At 27.3% G+C, this 8,004-nt stretch overlaps 1 long non-coding RNA gene across 1 annotated transcript; it reads right to left on the bottom strand.

Annotated features, from left to right (window-relative positions):
- Positions 1-1,144: 1,144 nt before the first annotated feature.
- Positions 1,145-5,058, bottom strand: LOC128291469 (uncharacterized). The gene is made up of 2 exons (XR_008281260.1): positions 4,922-5,058; positions 1,145-1,405 (listed from the first exon to the last, which is right to left on the bottom strand). It is a non-coding gene; the product is annotated as an uncharacterized LOC128291469 (long non-coding RNA).
- Positions 5,059-8,004: the final 2,946 nt, after the last annotated feature.

Below are 8,004 nucleotides of genomic sequence, written 5' to 3'. Positions count from 1 at the left end.
TAGGAAACAATTGATAATAATCAATTCAACGATTTCAAAATCAAACCTTGATGAATTATTTTGATACATCTCCTTTTTTGCGGACGATTGTCTCATTTTTAGAGTTGCAAACAAAAGTAATTGTGTAGAAGTTATTGACAGTCTACTACGATTCAAAAATGCTTCAAGGCAAGTAGTTAATTTCAACTAGTCTTCCATATTTTTTTTTACCAATATGCTAACATAGGTGAAATGCTCTTTGAGAAGTGAATGATATACAAAATGATTCTAAATACCTCGAACTTCAACTTATATGGGGGAGAGCAATAAAGGAGCCTTAGATTTCATCCATGAGAAAATCCATGTCATAACTCAAGCGTGAAAAGGAAAGTTCTTATCTTATGCAGATCGAGAAACTTTACTCAAAGAAGTTGCTTTAGTTATTCTAATCATTTCATGCAATATTTTAATTACCAAATATATTTTCCCTGTAACAGCCCGTTTTTAGTCAAATCAGAACAGTGGCACAAATCCAAAGTTGAGATATTTATTTTATTATTATCTTAATATTTACAGCATGATAAAATAATTGTGTGAAAATTTCGTTAAGATATTTTATCCTTTGGATGGTTAATTTGATAAAAAGGACTAAATCGCGTAAATTGTAAAATGGAGTTCCATTAGCTAAAGGTATCTAATAGCTATGGAATCTTAATTTAGAGGTCCATATGTTGTAATTAGACCATTTGAAACATGAGTGGACAAAGATGGACATTATTTAGGTGGTTTTAATGGTTTATAATTAAGGTTAATTTTGTAATTTACTAAAATAAGTTAAATTAAATAAAACAAAAACAAAATTTGGTTCATTCATCTTCTTCATTACCGAAATTAGAGAGTAAGAAAAGCTAAAAGCTAGGTTTTCTATTTGGTCAAGCTTTCTAGCTCAATTGTAAGTTCGTTTTTGTTCCGTTTTTAATGATTTCTATGTTTTTTATATCGTTGCAACTAGGTCTAGCTAGCCCAGGGACTATTTTGCAAAATTGTTAAAGATTTTAGATGTTACCTGTTGTAATACCCCTACCCGTATTCATTGCCGGAATAAGGTACGAGGCATTACCAGAGTTTACGAATTAATTTTTTTTTTTATATTCAATATAGCCCCTTTTATCAAATATATCAATGTTTCATAAATTTTCATATAATGAACATTCAAATCATATTCATATCAAAAACATGCATTTCAAGCATTTAAGAATATAATTCAAGTTACACGAACTTACCTTGATACTTGTTTGTAAACAGTAAAAATCTACTAATCCCGAACTTTTTCCTTTCCTCGATCTAGCTTCGTATTTGAATCTTCTGGATTTGGTGCAAAACTTATGAAATACCAGCTTAGAGAACCCTCCTATGGCGTTTTTAGCTGCTGGAATTGAAGAGAAATGAAGAGAAATCTAGATATTTCCTATTTAGTCCTAGTTTTATTTAGTTAATTTTGCAATATTCCAATTTTACCCTTAATTTATCAATTTTTCTCACGATTTCATACCCTTGTCGTCCAGCCCAAATAACTTTTGGGTCTAATTGCCTTTTAAATCCTTTCTCATTAGACTCTTAAGCTATTTAATCACTCTAGCAACTTTTACACCTATTACAATTTAGTCCTTTTCATTTAATTGACTACCCAAACATTAAAATTTCCTAACGAAATTTTAATACCACATTAATAACATCTCATAAATATTTATAAAATTATTTTCGACTCGGTTTTACGAGATAGAGGTCCCGATACCTTATTTTACCCAATTTCTTCAATAATTTCTTTTTCTAACTAATCACTAAATCAATAAAATTTTCCTATCATATCAATTTTCAAGCAAAAATATTGAAATAAATTTCTCTTTAAATCGGATGTATGGTTACGAAACCATTGTTCCAATAACCTTGAATTTAGGCCATTACACCTGTAACACCCCCTACCCGTATCCATTACCGGAATAGGTACGAGGCATTACCAGAGTTTACTGAACATTTTCAGATAATTCTGAGTCATTTATTATTTAGATTTTAAAAATAATCATAACGTTTCTCTATTGGGCCCTCGAAGCCCCAAACATACACTAGAAATCAACTGGAATTAAATCAGGATTATAAAAAAAATTTGCAAAATCTTAAATTTTATATTCATCTAAGTACTTACCATTTCAATACTTCTTATAATTAAACATGTTACCATTCAATCAATAGCTTGGTACTTGTCTAAGCGTCAAACAACATCATTGTTAGTATACTTGCACATATTTCATATAAATTCAACATTGATATATTTATTTTCTCGACATGTCACACTTGAGTTCAATAATTGTCTTTACTTACATAATTTCCTTGTATCAACATATCAAAGACAATCATATATGTACATGTCATGAAACATATCATTCTCTTACCCTTTTTTTTTTCATAAGTATATCTATCAATCATTTCATTATATCAATATTTCATGCTCCATCATTTCCATATATTTTATGTATATTTATTCCGGTAAAGTTTATATCAAACTTAACATAAATTATATTCCATGTACTTATTCTTATTTCGCTTATCTATCTTTATAATTATTTCATACAACTATTTTGTACATATATTTCCATATGACCAGTTCTTGTAAGCATTTCACACAACCATTTCATATAACCATTCGTCATCCGTTATATTACACGAATATCAATTGTTCAATAGATGTCATAGCATCTCCCATCCACGGTCTTATTTATCTTTGACATGATGCCATAGTGTCTTTCAACTATGGTCTTACTCATTTTCTGTCATGTTGCCATGGTATCTTTCAACCATGTTCTTATTCATTTTCCAGTCATGTTGCCATGGTATCTCTTTCAACCATGGTCTTATTCATTTTCTATCATGTTGCCATGGTATCTTTCAACCATGGTCCTACACATTTCATATCATGTTGCCATGGTATCTTTCAACCATGGTCTTACACATTTCATATCAGGTTGCCATGGTATCTTTTAACTATGGTCTTACACATTTCATATCAGAGAGCACACTCCCGCGAACCACATCCTTACAGTGGGATTACCAGTCCAGGCTAAATCCCATGTAATATAAACTCATAGAGTATTATCGGGATTACTAGTCCAGCTAAATCCAAGCGACAATTACTCTAATAAGCTTGGATCCGAATTACCACCAAGCTAAATTGAACCTAGTTCGGATTACCCGTCCGGCTAAATCCATTTTCCACATATTCTTCGGAGGGCTATATCAGGATAGGATCACCCGTCCGGCTAGATCCTTTTACCGTCAATTCCTTTTCGAGATCCATCGAATTTTCCTTTCATTCAACCGGATTTCTTCCCTTTTTTATCAAATATATCAATGTTTTATCAATTTTCATATAATAAACATTCAAATCATATTCATATCAAAACATACATTTCAAGCATTTAAGAATATAATTCAAGTTACACGAACTTACCTAGCGAAATTGCAGAAATATCAAGATTCAGGGGTATTTTGGTAATTTACCATTTTCCCCATTTTCACTTGATCTTAAATTGAAAATTTCATTCAATTTATTAATTTGGATAATAAAACAATTCATTCCCTTCAATTTGGTCGTTTTTGACATTTTTACAAAATTACCCCTAAAGTTTTATTTTATTCAATTTAGTCCTTAAGCCTAAAACATGCAAATTAGCCATGCTAGCTGGATATTCATATATATTTTCCTCCTCCTCCTCTCCATTCCACATCCTTAATGTATATAACACACTTGTAAGTAACATCATCTGTAATTTTTATTATTTACTTTTATGAATATTCAAGCTGTCCATCTGTGTCATAGTTACTAAATCATTTATATCTGGAGCTATAGAACTCAAAATTAAGATACGAAAATTTTATATGAAACTAGACTCATATATATTTTTACCATAAAATTTTCAGAATTTTTAGTTTAGCCAATAAGTACAGTTTATTCTTTAAAGTTACCTATTATCTGCTGTCTGACAGTTCTGACCCTTCTTCACTAAAAATTAATTATCTCCTTGTACAGAATCGAATGATATTCCCATTTATTTTTCTTGAAAATAAACTCATTCAGGATTCTAAACATATAAATTTAAGCCCATAACTATTTCTATCCAATTTTTTATGATTTTCCAAAGTCAGAACAGGGGAACCCGAATTTATTCTGACTTTGTCTCAAAAAATTCATTATATCTCATGATTTACAAATCCATTGCTTACACCGTTTCTTCTATGAGAAACTAGACTCAATAATCCTTAATTTCATATTTTTTTCATCTTCTAATTCGATTTCTACTATTTATGGTGCTTTTTCAAATATACTCTACTGCTGCTGTCCAATATTGTTTTAGTGCAAGTTGTTTATTACCATTTTTTTCCCTTAAGCTTTAATAAATAACAATTTCGTCCCTACTCAATTAGCCTCTCAATTGAGCTGATTTTTCTCAATTAACACTTTATTATATCACTTTAAACTACTTTACAACTTTTGGAAATCATAATTTCAGCACTAGTCTTTAATTTCAAATATTTTCACAATTAGGTCCTAAAATCAATTTCCATTAATTTTACTTGATAAAATTATCATATATCAAAATTAAAGCTTCAATTCTATGTTTATTCATCATATGCTTCCAGCACTCATCCATAATAACTTTAAAAATTAGCCCTTCAACATAAAACTTATGAATTACTTTACAATTCAATCCTTATTTTATTTCTAACTTGAATTTATATCAATTAAACCCTTATTTCATCATTTTACTCAACATGAACATTATTTAGAAATCTATTAACTTTCAAAATATCGACTTAATTTTATCAAAATCTTGTTCCAAAGCTTCTAAAACATCAAAATTAAGTAAAAATGGCTAAATTGACTTACCTATTAAACTTCCAAGCATCACACCTTCAATTTTCCCCTTTTCTTCTTTCTTTTCTTTTTTTCTCTCTTTCCTTCCCCTGCTCTCTGTTTCGTTTGCTTTGTTTTCTTCCTTTCTATCTTTTTTTTTTCTTTCTTTTTCATATATATATATATATACACACATATGTATTTATACTTAAATAATAAGTATTATTTATTTATTCATGTGTATATTATTAGTACATTTGTATTCATTTATAACCATACATTTGTCATTATTTAATATATTTATCAAATAAAATCTTATAATATAATTATTTAATTAATAAATATCTTTTATAATATAATAAATATCTATTTAATATCTAATACATGTTTTACAAATGTGTGTCTTTTTATCCATACACTTGTATATTTTATTTACTATACATTTGTCTTTGTACTAATTTATTTATCATATAAATATCTTATAATATAATTATAATAAATTAATTTAATATCATTTATTACTAATAAATATTTATATTTTATAATTTGAAATCTAAGTAAAAATCTTAGATTTTTACTTTATATGCTGCCTCACTTATGCTAAATGGCATAATTTCCATTTTGGTCCTTTTATTTTCTTTTAATCTATAATTAAACTTTCACACTTTATTCAATTTAATCCTTTTATCAATTATCCTTAATTAAGCTAAATTCATTTAATTAAACTCTAAATAACCACTCAATTAACTTTTTTTTAAAAATTATAATTATTTACGGATCCATTTTTCAGTAACGGAGACTCGAAAATACACTTTTTCCGATAACCGTAAAATTTGAGTTATTACATTACCATTGATGAATACATGAGTATTTTGATGTTTAATGATAGATTATGAATATTTGATGATAGTTATATAAGTTTTAAGTGATTTTTAGTGAAAATGCAAATTAGGGATTTAATTAAGAAATATGAAAAGTTTGTGGTTAAAATGTGAAATAAATAAAAAATATGGGCTGCTAGGGACCTAATTGAAATTCGGCTAGCATGGGGTTGTGGTTGAATTGCATTAATTTGTGTTTTTATAAAATAAGGACTAAATTGTAAAAAATGTGAAACATTAGAGGTAATTGTGTAAAAATGTCTTAAAGTGAATTTTGGACTAAATTGAATAATTGTATGAGAAATGTATGTTTAAATGAGTTATATAGGTCCGGTAGTGCTCCGTAACCCTATTTCGGCGTTGAATAGGGTGAGGGGTGTTACATTTCCAGTCACTCAACAACACCCTCAATAAATTTTGATGCAACAAGTCAAACTCTAAAGAAAGAGGATATTAATGGATGAGTGGCATAAGCTAAAACAATGGATGAATGGGGTTTAGAGAATTTGTAAATTATAATATTGGTTTATAATATTGCTCTTTTAGCCAAACAAGCTTTGTTGTTGCTATCTTTCCTATATGCTTTATGGGCATGTATCAAGAAAGGAATTTACTATCCTTTCATCATGCTTAAAGGCTTTAATCTTGTAGCGACGTAAAAATTTCGCTTTCGGTCGCTAATTGAGGCGATTATTTGAAAATTTCGGTTTAAAAAAAGAGAGTCGCCACCGATCTTTTTTCTAGGTGTGATCGGACACCTAATAAGTCATCTTTTTTAGAAAAGAAAGTTTATTCTTGAACAAAAACGAAGGCCAAACTTGGGTCTCTGCGAAAATACTTGAGAAAAATAGGGTTCGGAGTCGATTCATACGAGAAAGGTATTAGCACCCTCATGACGCCCAAAATTGGTATCTTTATTAAACACGTGTTGTCTTGATTTTCAAAAATACGAATTCAATTTGCCATTTAACCGTGATCCAATTGAAAAACGAGAATTTTTTAAAACACGAAAATTTTGAAAACACGAAAATTTTTGGGATCCGAATTTTTTTTTAAAACATGAAAAATTTTGGAAACGCGAAAAGTTTACAGCATTAGAATTTTGACAAATTACATATCCTCATCTACATTTTAAAAATAAAGTTTGATCACTTACCAATAATCACAAAAATAAATATCCTATTTCAAAACACGAGAATTTTTAAATTTTTCGATTTTTTTTAAAAAGGACGTCCCATTTTTAATACTAGCCGATGATATTCACCCAACATAGCGGTGAAATCAATGGCTTAATATTAAATCGGCACGTTGCCTTATTTATAAATAAAAAGAAGAAGAAAAAAATGAATAAACTATTTTTTTAAAATAAAAATTCATAAATAAATAAACGGTGCAAACATGTTATAATGAAGTGATTAATAAAAAACATTATAACATAATATTAAGATATTAGAGTAATAACAAATAATATTTACAATAAAAGAAAAAAAGTAAAAATGTATTAATACCAAAATAAAATAATATATGTATAATAACAATATGTACAGAAAGATGTATGTATACCAAATAATACATAATAATACTAAAATAAAATAATAAGTAACAATAGTGAAAATAATAAGCATAATAATAAATATAATGATATATAAAATAATACTATATATAAAAGTATATATATACGTATAATAAAATATATACTAATATTAATAATAAATATAATAGGTAAAAATAAGTATAATAATATATTAGATAGTAAAAATAATAATAATAACAATAATAATAATAATATGTGAAGGTTGAAAAAATAATAATATAATAATAACCAAAGTTTTAAAATCATAAAGGGATATAAATAAATGGTAAAACAAAGTAAAATAAATGTATGTAAAAAAAGGAATAGATAAATAAATATAAAAGAAATATAATAGTAATAGTAATAATAATGCAAAGCTAATTAATTTAATAATATGATAATAATAATAGTAAAGGAAAAGGAAAATAATGAAAGGAAATACGGGAAATATATAAAAGGAAATAAATAATAGATGGATAGACAAATAAATAAATATTAGCAGTGAAAATGATAAAATAACAAATATTTAAATGAAGATAATAAGAACAACAAATATTTAGAAAGTAAGCATTAAAGTCCTTAATATATATGTGAGGGATATAATGTAACAAACAGATGAATAAACAAAAAAAAAAGAGACTGAAATGAAATACGTGCAAAAG

Source organism: Gossypium arboreum, chromosome 4 (assembly GCF_025698485.1).
Source record: "Gossypium arboreum isolate Shixiya-1 chromosome 4, ASM2569848v2, whole genome shotgun sequence".
Taxonomy (NCBI): domain Eukaryota; kingdom Viridiplantae; phylum Streptophyta; class Magnoliopsida; order Malvales; family Malvaceae; genus Gossypium; species Gossypium arboreum.
This window is presented reverse-complemented; position numbering and strand designations above follow the sequence as displayed.